The 16,987-nt window shown below is 42.0% G+C and overlaps 1 protein-coding gene across 1 annotated transcript in view; it reads right to left on the bottom strand.

Moving 5' to 3' along the window:
- GRM7 (glutamate metabotropic receptor 7) overlaps nucleotides 1-16,987 on the bottom strand; it is an 817,195-nt gene that overhangs the window by 293,810 nt on the left and 506,398 nt on the right. The gene's annotated exons all lie outside the window — the stretch shown is intronic.

The raw sequence follows: 16,987 nt of genomic DNA, 5'->3' as shown, positions 1-16,987 counted from the left end.
TTAGAAGACATAATAAAGTGCCCAAGGTCAACCACTATGCCGTATTCTGCATCCCTACGCATGTGAGTTACTGACCTGTGATTATCATTCTAAGAACCCTCTTGCATTTAGTAAGGACCCGTTATGGAACTGACTTTCTAGTCAAAATGGAAGTTTTTGAAGAGGCCATAGGTAAACTGACCCCAACGTAAGTGTAATGCTTTTTCTAAAGAGTGTTAGATGAGCAGACTCGAGAGAACAAGTGCCCAGGAAATCTCTAGCTACCTCTTTAGGATAGTGCAGCTTTAAATGGGCCAGTGGTCCTGTGAGAATCAGATTGGATTCAGTATCACAAGGGCTGGCCTTGAATCCCAGCTCCACTAATCTCACTAAGTCGGGGAAACACGAGCAAGTACACGCTGGAACTTTCTTATCTTCCTTCCGTTTACCTGTAAGATGATACCACCTGTTTTCCTTATGGCATCTTGTTTGTGGCAGTGGGAAGACTTTGGAAACTCATGGAGTTTAAGGTCAAGAACCATAGGAGAAGATGGACTTACGTTCACATTATGTAAATTATTCAGTTACTCTTATTTAAGGCCACAAGAGAAAAACAGCTCTCAACTCTAAACTTCACAAGTGGAGCACGTCAGTTTAATTTTATTCACTACTACATTCATGGCCCAACATACGGTAGCCCTACTGTAAGTGGAAAACTTGAAATAAGTAAATGAGACAAAGAAAAAAAAAAGAAAAAAGAAACCTATACAGGAGATTATACTTTAGAGAAAATAAAAAGAATAGTCTATACATCTTTTAGTTATTTTCTAGGGTGTTGTGAGAACATGATTCTTGACCCGGTATCCAGGAAACTGTCCTTTCATACGCGCTGCCTTCGCTGACTTGAGAGTAATCGGGCTGCAGCATCTGACTCACTCTGATATCAACACTGATCGATCCACCTGTCTGGCTGGAAGTCCCAGCCCACCTCACTGTTCTCCCATAACCCGGTCTCCAGATGACTGATCAGTAAAAGAACAATCCCTCAATAAGGGGAAATCTTTGGGGGAAAGACAGAGTCCCCCAGAGTTTCCAGGAACACTACATGTATGCACATACACACACTCACAATGGTAACTAGTTAACTTTCACTTTTCTCTCCATCTATCCCCCTGCCAAACCCCCGCAAGGGGGGAAAAAAAAAGGCAACAGTGGTAGACTGTGACACTGATGGCCCCTGATGGACCATGCTTCCTGGGCTTCACGCCCTTGCGTGGTCCCCTCTTACGCAGCCTGCCTCTTTGTTCATGAGACTCTGGCAGGTGCGATGCAGGCAGAGGCTGGAAAACCCTTTACTCACTGTGCCTTGTCCTTGAGACTCCCCTTGGAATCCAGCTACCATGCTCTAACACGAGTGGCTGGGGTACGTGACATCATGTGGAAAGAGAAGAGCCCAGCCAGACCCCAGCCCTCTCAGTAGAGCCTTTGTGGACTTTGCAGCCGTCCAGCTGACTGCAGTAGAACCACTCAGCTGAGACCAGCCACGATCGCAGAACTGTGGCGATTCATCTTTTAAACCACTAACACTTGAGGTGGTTTTTTCCGCAGCCACAGACAACTGAAACACTGCTGCATTAGCACGGCACCCTAAGCCCCTCTTTGTGAGACACCCGAACAACACACTCTTAAGGAAGAAGCAGCCTCCAGAGAACACAAATGGAGATAAACTCTTTGGCCACATGCCACAGGCCTGAAGCTCAAACCAGACTCAGAATAGGAACTACTAAAATGGCTCAAATTGTACCACCGATACATACATTCCCCAGCTCAGAAGAAGACATCTTTAGAGGAAACCTCATCACTGAAAAAGTCCATCACTTCAAAACACCTCTCTCTTCAGCCTGTGTCTGCTAGAAATGCAAAAAAGTGCTGGTGAAGGAAGGACTAGGGTGCAGCTAGCTAACACGGTGATAGGCAAGAGAAGGCAGCAGGCGTCTCCCTCTGTTCAAAGAGAGAACCAACAGATTTCTGGAAAGCCTGCACTATAACAGGACGTGGATGAGCAACAGGCTTTCCTAGTCTGAACTCCATCCTTTTACTCACCCACCCAGTTCACTCCCAGCTTCCTTCTCCAGCTCACAGCAGGGACTCACTTGCAGGCCGAATTCAGCTTTCGCTCTCCCACGGAACGAGCGACCAGCTTCCCTGGGCATGTCGGGAGGGGTGGAGGTTTGGGGTGGGACCAGAGACGCTCCCTTTGTAACAAGCCCCAGGTGCTGTGCATGCAGCTCCCGCTTTGAGAAGCTGGACTTCTCCAATCTTGGGTTTTTAACAAGATCCAGGTGATTCTCCTGTTGCCCAGATTGTGAGAGGGAAATCCTGAGCTTCTGAAGCTGGGATTTAAGCCGTTCCAGCCCAATTTGTTAAATGTCAGCCTTGTCACCTTCTCAGCCTCGAATCTTTGCCCTGGTTCAGATGACAGGGTCTTCGCTTTGCTTCTGCAGTTGAGACTTTTGCTTAGTACTGTGTTCAGTATGGCAGGAGCCCTCCCTTGCATCCTGTGGCCTGCAGATGGCTAGGGGGAGACGGAGAGCACCGTGTGACCTGCGGGTGAGTTTTCCTGGTGTGTTCGCTCCATTGCTTCTCAAGGCTCCTTTGCAGCCTCAAAGGCTGTGTGCCTCAACTTTGTCTCCTGTTATCACTCTGGGCTCCCCGGCCCAGGAATTTCCATCCTGGTGCAACGTTTTAGTGCTTCTAAGAAGGTAACCTTAAATAGCCTGTGTCTTTGAAATGGAGCAGGACACTGTGGTCCTTCTCCCTTCATGTCCTCTGCCTGCCTTTGGTCTGTACAAAAACTTTCGCCAAAGTATAAGTTTAATCAGAGAAGTGAGAAAATGCAGAAGCAAAGGAAAGCAGTCAAACAGGACAAACAATAATAGTTTAGTCATTAAGCAAAGTCAAGGACCTCTAGTTCCTCCTCAAGGGCTATAGATAATATGCTGAGCCATATCCTGTGAGCTGTCTTGTAGATGCTGAAACCACCACCATGTGGAAGAAGTTAACTACATGATGACCAGACTGTAGCCATGCCATAAGCTGCCTCCATTCTGAGAACTGGCCTCAAAGAAGTGGGAACAAAGTGACCCTGGAACTAAAGATTAACTGTACTCAAAACAATCAGGATGACGCGGATCAGACCATGGCATGACCAAGTTCAAGACGACTGTCAGAGCTGACTGTGCTATTTCTGCATGTAGCCCCCTCCCTCCAGCCGTGACCCCTGAAACTCCACGTTAAAAGCTCTTGCCCACTGACTGTCAGTCCGGGCATCGGCCTGTGGATACGAGTCCGCCCTCTCTCCCTGGTTGCTGGCCTCCGGAGTAAAGCCAACTTTCCTGTTCACCAACCTTGCCTCTTTATTGGCTTTTGAGCAGAGAGTAGACAGACCCCACTTTTGGTAACATCTTCACTACCTCTTCTGAAGGCCCATGGCCTTGAGGGGTAACTCAGAGCCCTTAGCCAGGTACCAACATAGCATACATTGGCTTTTGGGTGGTTTCCTAGAGATGTGAACTGCCAACCCCTAGGAGACCTGCACTTTTTCTGTCAGTAGAAAAACCATATAGCGTAGTGGTGAACTACACACTGATGTCACAATGGGGGGTTTGAACTGTATGAACTTGAGCACATTATTCAGTTCAAGGTTCCTCATCTGTAAAATGGGGTTAATAGTAATACCTACCTCATAGGTTTGTTACAAGGATTAAACAAACTCTTATTTGTAAAGCACTCAGCATTCTGCCTGATATAGTAAAATATAAACTGTTGGTTCTTCAGTAAACATACTCAACCAGTAAACATTTACTGAGCACCCACCCTGTGACAGGCACTATTCTCTGCACTCACAAACCTTGGGATTAAAACCTACCTGTCCCTTACGGGATTTATGGCCAGCCTGGTGGGGAAGATAGACTTGAAAAAGTATCATTTAAATAAATATAAAATTACACCTGTGATAGCTTCCATGAAGGAAGGGTACAGGGATAGAACCGTGTTAGGGAGTCAGAGAGGGCTTCCTGGAGAGAGAAGATACACAGATGAAGAAAGGGAAACATAGGGAGTGGGGATGAGCAGAGATTGGACATTTGTTCAGATGGAATAGCTATGCCTTAGGAATACTTAAGTCATTCTCACATTTCAAAGTATCCCAGGACAACTGGCCTCAAAATCAACACATATACATGGACCATCTTCTGTGTATATGCTATCTAGGATCGCTACTAAAACTCTAATAGACTAACGGCATAAACGTTTATCCAATGAATGAATAAATATATCACTAAGTTAGTCTCCCAAGTAGTCGTTAAAAATCCTGATGTCAGACAGATTTACATTTGGTTACATAAAAAGTTGTACCAATAGTTATAATTAGAAAAATAACAAGCATTATATATATTTTTTTCATTATGTGTCACATAAACCCTAGGAAGTAGGTACTGAAGTTATTCACACTTTAGAGGTAGAAACTAAGGCTCAGAGAGGATTCTGGGCTCAAGTCTGGCTAATTCCAGACCCTGGTGTTTGCTCCCATGTAGAGCAGTGATTCACACAGTTGGGTGGGTATCGAAATCATCTGGAGAGCTGATAACACAGAGGTCAGGCCCACTGAAGGTCAGATCTGGGTCTTTTTGTTTTTTCCCAAGTTCATTACAGTTTCTATAGCCTCACAATTTTACCTTTTTTTTTTTTTAAGGACGAGGCTATTTAATACCAGTGGTACAGTCACCAAGGTGCAACAGAGAGTTAGGGATTGAAGCAGAATTTTGAATAACTCTAATCATATATGCACGTATGGGTGTGTGTCTGCGTGTTTCACAGTGAATTAATACTTCCTTCTCATTTCCATGAGAGCTCTGAAGAAAAGTGATCTGGACACACGTCCCTTTATTATTAGTTAAATTACCTGAGTTTTAAAAGACTAGGGTTTCAGTTCATAGAAAACAGAATAAGAATTACCTTAAGGGAGAAAATCATTCTTTTATGTGGAGCTGATGAAATTCTTAGTATTAAATTGTGCCTTTTGTTGGACAGATGATTTTAATTTCAGAAATTAATCTACAGGGGATTCTAAAGCAAATATCCCATGTTGAACAATATTCCTATATTCTTGGAAGTAAACTGAGATCAGCATAGAAATGATGAGCAGGGTTTTAGCTAGTATTATAAAATGACATTTATATGGTTCTTTGTTCTTTTAACTGGGATGTTGCCTTTAAACTCCTCCTGAAATCTGTGGTCAAGACAAGAGTGTGCAAATCAATAGACACGTAATTCATCCCGAGCGGTATGTCTGGGAGGTGACCTTTCCAACTGAGAAGGAAGAAAGCTCTCCCAGGTGCGTAGTATGAAAGGAAAACTATCTGTGTCAAAAGCCCTGCTCGGCTACGGTGAACGGAGACTGACATACTAATGGAGCTTCACGAGGCATGAGAAAGTGACCAGTGGCCCTGACTGCTGCCTTATCCGCTCAAGTCATGCACTGCAGGCTAGAGTATCCCTGTCAGCCTACACGGCAGGGAGGACCCAAGGCTTCCTATGCGCTCGCCTGTAAAGGGGAGGCTCTCAGCTCTTCCCGCTCTGCCTCTGCCTCTGGAAAGATGTGCTCATGATTCAGAAACACAGCTCCTGGCACATCGTAGGGAAGCGATACTGATAGAATAGATGAATGAATCGATGAATAAAAAGAAGAGGCAAAAACACAGAGACAGAGAGAGAGGGAAAGAGCGAGAAGGGGGGAGGGGGAAAAGGAGCGGGGAAAGGGAAGGAAGGAAGTAGAAGAGAGGAGAAGAGACAAGAGGATGGAGGGGTGGGGAGGGAAGATGGAGACACTGATGAGGAAAAGCAGCCAGGAACTCACGTTCCCTCCTGCTGAGAGGGTCAATCAGAACAATACATTTTGAAAATAAGCATTTGTTTTATTCCCTTTTCTATTTTTAGAACTCACGGTAGTGGGTTAAATTGTGGCCCCCAGAAGATATGTCCATTTCCTAAGCTCCTGAACTTGTGAATATGACCTCACTGGGAAAATATTTGGATACTGTCTAACAAGAAATTATATTGCAAATGTAGTTAAGGCTCTCAAGATTGAGGTCATCCTGGAGTATCTGTGTTGGCCCTAAATCCAAAGACAAGGATATTTAAAAAAGACACACAGAGGGAGGGACCCACAGGGAGAGGGGGCTGTGGAGAAGGCCGTGTAGAGATGGAAGCAGAGACTGAAGTGATGCAGCCACAAGCCAAGGGAACCCTGGAGCCACCTGAAGCTGGAACAGGCAAGGAAGGAGCCTCTCCCAGAGCCTTCAGAGGAGTCACGGTCCTGTCCACACCTGCATTTCAGACATCTAGCCTCCAGGGCTGTAAGAGAATAGAGTTCTGTTGTTCTAAGCCACTAAGTTTGTGGCCACTTGTTATGGCAGCCCCAGGAAACAAATACAACCATGACAAGTCAAAAATCCCATGTTAGTATCCTTTCTCCTAGCTTTTCTCCCATCCGAATGACATCATTTGATTCCCAGATGTGACACACTGATGGCTTATGGAATATATTTAACCTACAGACTTGTCCTCTCTACTTCGCCCCAGAGTACTTTAAAAGCTAATTAGAGAATCAGGAGATTTATTTTGTAAGTCCAGATTTCTGGCTTCCCTTGTAACGATAGACGGTCTGGAAACATAGACCCCATCCCCACGTGGCTGCCGTCAGCAGGTGCTGGAGAACATGTGTTCCTTCAAGCGTCCTGAGCTCTTCCTCTCGCAGCATCCTTCCCCCACCGCTACCACCTCTGACAGTTCCCACCTGAACCTCTTTTCTTGTTGGTAAGATGTGTGTGGTTGTCCTGGCAGACAGCAAGCTTTCCACCACCAAGAAATGCACCTCTCTTTAACACACCTTGGCTGCAACTCCAGTGATATACAAACTCCCCTGAAATAAGAGATACTATCTCAGGCCACTAAGAATATATCTTTGAAAAAGCTATTATAAAGGAAGGATAGTTGGAAAAGTGGCAGCATATAAAATTGAGAGAAATCATCTATTTTGGTATACACAAACAAAATCACTTCTAAGATGTGTACAAGAGACTATCACCACTAAAATAGCTACAAAAAAATACCTATCCAAGGACAAGTGTATCTTTCCATTTAATTAGGTTGACTTTTGTCCTTCATTAGAATTTTAAAATTCCCCTTTTGTCCATTCCCTTGAAGCTAATTTGTAAGTTTTCTGTGATCTTAATAGAAAATATTAGTATTTTCTTTTTCTAGAGTTAGACAAGCTGCTTTTACCATTCATATGGAGAAAATATAAAAACCAAGAGAACTCTGAACAAGAAGAGCAACTGCATGTGAGTGTTTGGGGATGTTGAAGAAGGGAGGTGAAGAAGAGGAATACAAATCCTACCAGGTATGATATTGTGACGATAGATTATAAATCTCTAGGAATAAAAAGAATCAATTTGGCAGAAGACCAAGGAGATCAATAGACCATTGGAATAAAACAGAAAGTCCACAAATAGACCCAACTGCACATGAGAATTTCATAGAATAGCGAATAAAGCTAGCAATTCAGATCACCAGGGACACGCTGCCCTTTCAGTAAAAATCGAATAAACACCAACCTGTTGGATAATTTGTTGGTTTACAAACTTGGGAGTTCCCTGGGTGAAACGTGAAACTGGCCCCCATACATGGAAGGCAAGGAGAGACCAAAGAAAGAGAGAGAGCTCTTCAGGTTGGTAGGTGGCAGGTTTAACAAGCAAGGGAACTCACAGATGAGGCTAGTCTTGGGTAACTGCCTGCCAGAATCTTAAAAATTGAGACAGAGGCCTTTATACCATCCGGACAGTCTCAATACCACCTTACCTTCTAAAGGCCACTTCCTGGAAAACGGCTTTCACTGTGAGAATGGTGGGTCGGCTTGAGGGTCAACCAAAGGTCAAATCCTCTGAAGGACCTCCTCCAACATAAATGCATAATGATCAAATTGGATCCCAATTATAAATTTAACACTGCATTAGTCCACAAGAAACATGGGAAGAATTGCATGGATTTAACCAGAGTAAGCGAACTTGGGGGGTCCGGTCTCCACAAGAGGGTGACTTTTGCACAGCTGTATAAACTAGGGGTCCTTCACCCTTGTTTTGAGGCCTCCTGCTGCAGGATATCTGCAGTGGGTTCCCATACACGTGGCGTGTTCCCAGATATCCTCTGCTCTTGCCCTGCCTGCACTCGGGCAGTGCTGTGGACAGTCAGTTCTTTGTCTGCTTCTCTCCAGAAACTTTAAGTTCCTGGCAGAAAAAGACTCTGCCCTGCTCATCTCCACCTTCCCAATTCAAGTTTCTGTAAACATTTATTGAAGTCAATTGAAGTTGGAGACATGTAAATCAGTTTGGCAAGAAGATCATTACTGATCTGTTGGGACAAATTTAGGCTCTCAGAAGCACCCACAGAATTTGCTGGCTGTATCTACCGATGAGAGTGGTGGAAACCAGCCATTATTTTTGAGAAAACAAATAAGAATTATTGCAACGGAAATTATCCCACAAAGAACACAACTCCCATGGGGAGTGTTTATGGATGAGGTGGAGGGAATAATGTTTGCAATATTATTCCACAAAAGGCCTCCAAAGAGCTGTTGCATGTTATATAACACAAGAAGGGCTGCCATCTTTCATTCCTTTAAATTGCCTGGGAAACAGAAGGGCACTTTATATAATCTGAATATACTTACATGGGAACGAATATGGGTATAAAAAGCACATATTAAATTGACAGTTTAATAGTTAAAAAGATTAAAAGCATACTCTGGAACTAGAATTCTAGGGTTCAATTCCTGACTTTGTTACTTGCTAGCTAGATGACCCTGAGCAGATAACCTAACCAGTCTAAGTTTCTCCATCTTTAAAATGGGGATGATGATAACATCCATGCCACAGGATCGATGCCAGGCTTCCATGTGGGGGTGTAATGCAGTGTTTACAACAAATGCATGGCACAGAGCAAGAGTATAAATATTAACTAAGTTAATAGAAAATTAACACAGACACACACACAAGGTGAGAAAGAGAGAACAAGAAGAGGAAAATTAGGATAATTTGAACTTTAACACTAGGGACTATGCATGACGTACTCAGTTATCAACATCCCAGCTTGGAAATCACATAGACCTAAGTTTGAATCCTTGCTCTGCCACCGACTAGCTATTTTCTTTAACTTATGCTAAGCTGATCTCTCAGGTTTCTACTGTTTGTGTTTTGTTGTTCAACTGTATATTTCTTCACTTAGTAGTTTTTTCTTTCATTCATTCATTCACTCACTCACTTATTCCAGAAAAGACTTAAAGTAGCACCTCCACTTTCTCATTTATAAAATAAGGATGGTAGTACCTTCCTTAGAGAGGGATGTAAAGGTTGAAAAATATTGAGGTTAAACCAACAACTTAAAGTTGCTGAGTAAATGTAGGTTCCTTTCCTCTTGTGAATGTATGTAGATTTAAAAAAAAAATTGAAGTATAGTTGATTTACAATGTTGTGTTAGTTTTGGATGTACAGCAAAGTGATTCAATTATATATGTAGTTTTTCAGATTCTTTTCCATTGGAAGTTATTACAAGTTACTGAATATGGTTCCCTTTGCTATACAGTAGGTCCTTGTTGTTTATCTATTTTATGTATAGTAGTGTGTTTCTGTTCATCTCATACGCCTAATCCATCCCTCCTTTCTCCCTTTTCTCTTTGGTAACCATAAGTTTGTTTTCTAGGTCTGCAGTTTTAATATCAGTTCCAGACACTAGAAAGTAACTGCCTTCCATGCTTGAAAGCCCCTCATCGTTCTCCTATGCCATGTGCAGCCATGTCAACTTAATAACCTGAACATCTGCTGCTTTAGGGTGGCTCAGGACGCACAGGTAGTAGAGATGAAGGGTAAAAGGCCATCCCTCTAGTAGGGGCTTTAGGAAGTAAGACTTGAAGAGGCCATCTCCTGGAGGTCACAGGCTGCTCCTGCAGAGTGTGAAATTGGTGGTGAGTCAGGGTGTGGTGGCAGGTTCCTGCTCTGCTCCCTGCTACCCCACCCTCATTATGAAGCTCAAATTGAAACTCTGCCTTCACTGTTTCAATATTCTGTACAGAACCTTGGTAAAGAGCTTGACTCAGTCACTAAGGTTACAGCATTACTCTTGGGTTCGGGTTTTTATTGTCATTGCTGTAATTTCTTGCCTCCCTCCCCACCTGTCTTCCTCATCTTCCCCTTCCTACAACCACACTACGTTATTTTCAAGATATCCCAAATATCCGTATCTTTCTTTCCTCCTCAGTACCAATGAATATCAGAACTGTGCAATCTTGACCATGACAGATACTGGTACTGCATATCAAGTCATAAAAACGGTGCAAACTCTGCTCTAGCGATTTTCCTTCAAGACACTTATCCTAATGGAAGAAGTAAACGTACTTTTTTTAGAGAAGATGTGTCAAGGGCAAGGTGATATTAAGGAATTATTAATTTTATCAGATGTGCTATATAGCACGGTGATTATGGTGTTCTTATCAATTAGAAATGCATTCTGAAATACTTTAGGTAAGAAGCCGTAACGTCTGAAATTCAATCTGAAATGTCCCTTCACAATAAAAGTTCAGAGGGGACAGTTAAACATGATTTGCAGGATATCGACGGCATTTGAAGCTGGGTTATCAGCTCTTGGAAGTTTATGATACGATTCTCTCTACTTTTATGTATGTTTGATAAATTCTATAATAGACTATGTATAAAGCCGTTAGGAAGATGAGGATTTGAGCACTGTGTATAATAATGAAAACTTAGAACCATCACAAACGCCCCAAACACATGATTAAATAATATCTATATGCTGCGAGTATGCACTCATTAGAATTTGACAGACAGGAAAGTACAGTTTTAAGAGAATACCTAGGAACCAGGAATTCAAGTCAGTGCGTCATAGTAAAACATGCGAAGACTACTTTGATAGTATGGCTAGTTTTTATATTTAATACTCATCAAATATCAATAGCTGGTTATTACTGGAGGATGAATGATGTTTATTTTACTTCAGCGCAACCATTTTTTCTATTTATATATATATAAAACATATATATAAATAAAACCACATACATACATAAAAACATATATATATGTGTATACATATATTTTATAAACGTATATCACCAAAATATATGCCCATTCCATATAATATTCAGTCTCTTGCAAGTAGTAAAACTTTGTAGAAGAGCAGTTATCTTCCAAGGTAAGTTAATTCCTGCTTCCATACATATCAGATTTTCACAGATGTCATCTATGAATCTATTATTTGTGACTTTACGTAAAACAGACATAGTAAATATACTCACGTCACCACTGCCTGCATCTGCAACCATAGCAGACATCAACCATCAGTCATGACGATCAGCCCTAAGGAGGCTGGGCTGCAACTCCTTTACGGTTAGTGCTTTAGAAAGCTAATGTTGATCTGGCTTTTTGTAAGATAAATATATGTGTCATCCTTGATATGGCTGTATATTTTTAAGAAATTATTCCTGGGAATTTACTATATATAAAATAGTATTCTTGGATATGAACGTTTAAATAAATTGATGATAACACAATCTCATACTTAACGGTTGACTACTCTGCTCGTAGATTTGGCCTAAATGCTTTTCATGGATTTCACATATTGGACATAAAAACTCCATTCTTTGCTCTCAGAGAACTCTCAGCCTAATAACGTATCTTAGAAAATACTAAGGAAAACCATATGGTGCTTTTGCTAAATATCATCTGTTTAATATTTTCATGAAATAAATGTGGTAGATGGTAGGGATTGTCTTTATGGAAAATCAAAAATAGTAGGGTGTGTTGCAAACATTGTTTATTGATTGGTCAGTGTTTTTGACTTAATCTTATTGTTTACATTATAAAGTTTTTTTGTTTGTTATTTCTGTAGTTTTCAAAAGACTTTAGATTTTCTATGATTTTCTACTAGTCCCCAAGAGACTTCCTGGAAGGAGACAAGGACTGGGTTGAAAGTTTCTAAATTTCAAAGAACACACAACCTGGTATGCTACCTCTGCTGCCATCACGGTTGAAGTCCTGCCCTATGATTAGCAGACCTCAGGGCAGTTCCTTCTTTACCTTTTTTTTTTTTTTTTTTGCGGTACTCGGGCCCCTCACTGCCGTGGCCTCTCCGCAGGCTCAGCGGCCATGGCTCATGGGCCCAGCCACTCCGCGGCATGTGGGATCCTCCCAGACCGGGGCACGAACCCGTGTCCCCTGCATCGGCAGGCGGACTCTCAACCACTGCGCCACCAGGGAAGCCCCCTTTTTTTTTTTAAAAAAAAAAAAAAAGCAAACCTTCAAGAATCAGTCATCTACTGGAGTTCCTCTTCTGTTTGCTGAACTCTAAGACCCCATCTTAGTTTCTACACTTTCTTAATATCCAGGAAGAGACTGGAAAGTTAAGTTCAGATAGGTGGTTGGCTCTATTACCTAGCTGGAGAAGGTCGTACGGAATCAAAGAAAATCACCGAGGATGTGTTAGGAAATTTCCCAAATTAGATTTGCCTTTCATAAAAGACAGCCTTGGGCTTCCCTGGTGGCGCAGTGGTTGAGGGTCCGCCTGCCGATGCGGGGGACACGGGTTCGTGCTCTGGTCCGGGGGGATCCCACGTGCCGCGGAGCGGCTGGGCCCGTGAGCCATGGCCGCTGGGCCTGCGCGTCCGGAGCCTGTGCTCCGCAACGGGGGAGGCCGCAGCAGTGAGAGACCCGCGTACCGCAAAAAAAAAAAAAAAAAAAAGACAGCCTTTAGATAAGAAGGGCAACGGCTTGCCACGAGCTGAGGCTACAGATGCATCTCCCTTGGACTGTTAACGACGCACAAATCTTCACGTGTGTAGAGCTCCTCTTTTCAGGAACTATCCTCTGTTCTAAACGACTATTTGCAGAGTGTTTATGTCTAGAACAGAGTTCATATCCCTGCCTATCCATTGGAATTATGTATGCAGCTATGCCTGGACTCCAAGCCAGACCAAAAAATCAGAGTATCTGCTGGTGGGCCTAGACATCGGCTTTCTAACTTCCCAAGTGATTCTTATGTGCAGTCCTGGTTAACAACACCTGCTCTAGAATATTAGGCGATTTGATCACTCATGTCCATTTTACACACAGCCCCAGAAGAGCTGTCCAAGGGATATCAGAAACAGAAGATGAGGTCCCTTGAGTGTATCTATTCTTGCTATATGTATCAGGATTACATGCTCAAATGTCTTCAGAAACATCAAATAAGTATTGAAGTATGTTGCCATAATTGATTACATCTCAGTGCCAATCTTTGAAAATTGTTACTCATTATATGAAAGGTTTCCAAAGCAATACCTTGCTACATATTACAGTATACATATGTTCGTTCAAGCTTGGTAACATCCTAATGAATGTAGGATCACATTTGTTTCCACAGTAAATTTTGTGAACATGTTATATACATATAATGTATATATATTTTATGCAGAAATGTTTGAGAATTTTTTGAGTCATAATAAATTATGCTTATATTCATGTATAGATATGATTTTCCAACAATCATAATCTTACATAATAATGAATTTAACCCAGAGAAAACACTGAATAGTTCAACAAATGGAACCGACCCATTTTTCCAGTGAAAAACAGAGCAAAAGCCAGACAAACTTGTCAGAGAATGATTCTGCATCATGGACGCTTCACATTTTATTTTTAATAACCGTACAAGAACCACGTTGCCTGGTTACCGTCTTCATTTTGTACTCTGATCTAAAAATGTCTCAGCAGCCAGAAGTTTTCAGTGAGCTCCACACCTAAACTTATATAATCAAACATCTATAACAATCCAGGAAGAATTTTATTAAAATGATATTTCATTTTCTTCCTAGTCACAGATTTAGCCACTGCTTAAAAGACTGAGTGAAAAAAAATTAACATTCTGAAGGAAGGACTTTAGTTATGCTGATCTGAGAGGGGAAAAAAAAAGACTAGAAAAAAAGGGAAAGGAAACCTGGTAAAACCACCATACTAGTGTCCTAAATATGTGACCATTTACTACTCGAATTCCTGGAAATATAAATCAAAAGAAGAAAAAAATACGTAGACCAAGAAAAGCTTAATACTTAAAATATCATCTAATAATTCATGACAAAGGTGACTTTTATTTTGGGGTATTTTCAGGTTTTAGTAAAACTGTCTAACATCTTTACTTTTTGATTCCTATTGTAGCAACTCCTAATGCCTGCTATTTTGATGTACATTTTTCTCTGTGTTATTTACCAGATTAATGAAGACGTCATACTTTCAGAAATGTAAAAATAACCTGAGAATAGATACCGTATGTGAATAAATGTCTTCACGTAGAGATCAAGTTCAGGAAGCAAATGCAGGTCATTCCATTCTTCCACCACGCAAGTTACCAAGCTATTTCTGAGGTGGAGACAGTGCATGAGGTGCTACAATAGGAAAGGTTATTTGTTCTGAACTCGACTCTCTTCTGCTTTTGGGTTACTATATCCTATTTTCTAGGAATCTGCTTACACATTCATATAGTTTCATGAGGTGCTGGCTGGCTGAGTTAGGGGTGAGTGTCTTAACTCAATCTGGGTCAGTCAACTTCCCTTTCTTGGGAACCCCAAATTGGAAATAATGAAATTTCAGTCTCAACCCAGACTGCTTGGTATTCAAACCTTATGGCAACATAATAAATATGGTCTCACCTTGAACGTGATGTTTCCAACAACTAAATATGGTCAGCACTGTTTGCACCAGAGCCTTACTGATAGATTCCCCCTCCTCTAAGGAGCAGGCCGCACGCTGAGTGCCCTGGGAGAGCTGTGTGACCATTACAGGCAGAGCCTGTGCTTGCTACCAAGCACCAAGGTCGGTAGCATTATCTAAAGGAATACAGGGCTTCCCTGGTGGCGCAGTGGTTGCGAGTCCGCCTGCCGATGCAGGGGACGCGGGTTCGTGCCCCGGTCTGGGGAGGTCCCGCCTGCCGCGGAGCAGCTGGGCCCGTGGGCCATGGCCACTGGGCCTGTGCGTCCGGAGCCTGTGCTCCGCAGCGGGAGGGGCCGCAGCGGTGAGAGGCCCGCGCACCACAAAAAAAAAAAAAAAAAAAAAAAAAAGGAATACATCCCCATTTTAATCACCAGGGGTTGCTTTTTTTGTCATCTAAACTTCAAATGTGTCTTGGATGAAATCAGAAAACGGCATAATAGAGCAATTAAGCACAGCAGAAATTAATGAAAGCAAGAGACCCCATGGCAGAGAGATTATGAAAACACAGTCTTCACCCCTCAACTCACTTTCAGTCTTTGAAGGTAGATAAGAAAATACAAACAACAATAACAATAATACTGAGTAATATTTATTGAAAAAAAATATAAATCGTGATCCTGGGCTTAGAGTGTTAAATGTGTTATTTCAGTTCTCACAAACATCCTGTGAGTTAGACATCATTATTATCCCCATTTTGTGAATGAGTAAACTGAAACTTCTATAGTGTAAATAATTTGCCCAAAAGTTCATAGCTAATGAGCTGAAGCTGAACACAACCTGCCTCATTCCAAAGGGTAAACTCCTAACGACAATGCAAGAAGAAACGAGAGAAGAAAGCCATATAAAAATCTGGAAGGTAGTCTACTAATGTTACAGGAATTCAGGGAAGGACGGGGAATGCCAGGCCGGAGTTACGTGCATTCATACCATGGCAGAACTGTGATCTAAGCTCAGCCTCGAAGATGCAGACTTCATATACACGGGAAGGACTGAAGAGAGCAGAGATAATAGCAATAATAAAGGGGTGAGGCGGTTTTATCGTATGTATTTCTGGATGATGACTAGACCGATTTGACCACAATGGATGCTTTCTCAGAGGAGAACCTTCTGTAAAGATACTGTGGAATCAGATGTGGGAGGGTCTTAAGGCCATAGAAGTTGGATATTATATCACAGGCATTGTGGAGTCATTGAGGGTTGGTTCTTAAGAGTGGATACCTTGACAAGAGAAGGACTTGAGGAGGACTACACTAGCAGTACTGGGAGGAGAGTTCACATTCGTTGAATGACAGTGTGGTAGAAGCCTTCATGTACGCGGTCTACTATAGTTCTTAATATACCCTGGAATATAGTAACTACCATGTCCGTACTTGGATGTCAGGGAAGACGCCTCTTTCAAGGTCACCAAATGGTAAAGGTAGACAAAATATTTTAGCCCTAGTTTGTTTACTTGAAAACCCACACTTAGTGAAAAACACTAAATAAAGAGATACTGGAGACCTGGAATAAAAATAATAACAATTAACATTGATGAGCATTTACTGTTTCTAGGTTCTATGTGATTTACATGAAATGGCCTATTTAAATCTTCCCAAAGCCCTGGCATAGGACCTACTTTACCCACACTTTTCAGATGAGAAAAGGGAAGCAGAGATAGCTTGCTTCATTTGCCCATGGAGATGGGCAAAGCATTCTGTCATTTCTGGAGGAGATGAGATTTCATCAGATTCTCTGGCTCTAGAGCCTGTGCTCATTGTTCTGCTATGAGCCTTTCAATTACAGCAGCAGCTGACCAAGAAATGAGCATGAAAGCTAGAGCAGAAAGTTTGATGAGTACAGATGGGAAACAAGAACCTGCAGGGAGAAGAAAAAGACCAGTGGTGATTGGATCTAGGGTTTGGGAAAAACGGTTGAAGTTGAGGTCTGATTCAAGAGTGGCTTGAGAGAATAATTGGTTTATTGATTGGTTGAGGTTGATTGAGGATTATTTAGAAAGATGGTGTCATTTCCAAATCTCTGTGCTTTAGGTGATGGTTGCCCCATGAAGGAAAATGCTCTGAAGTATAAAGCTATAGATTCAAAAGTCAAACAAATGCACATGATGCTTGGAACTGAAAGAATACATTTAAGGCTTTTTTAAA

This window comes from Tursiops truncatus, chromosome 10 (assembly GCF_011762595.2).
Source record: "Tursiops truncatus isolate mTurTru1 chromosome 10, mTurTru1.mat.Y, whole genome shotgun sequence".
In the NCBI taxonomy this organism is placed as follows: Eukaryota; Metazoa; Chordata; class Mammalia; order Artiodactyla; family Delphinidae; genus Tursiops; species Tursiops truncatus.
Note: the sequence above shows the minus strand (reverse complement) of the source record. Positions and strands in the feature narration are given on the sequence as shown.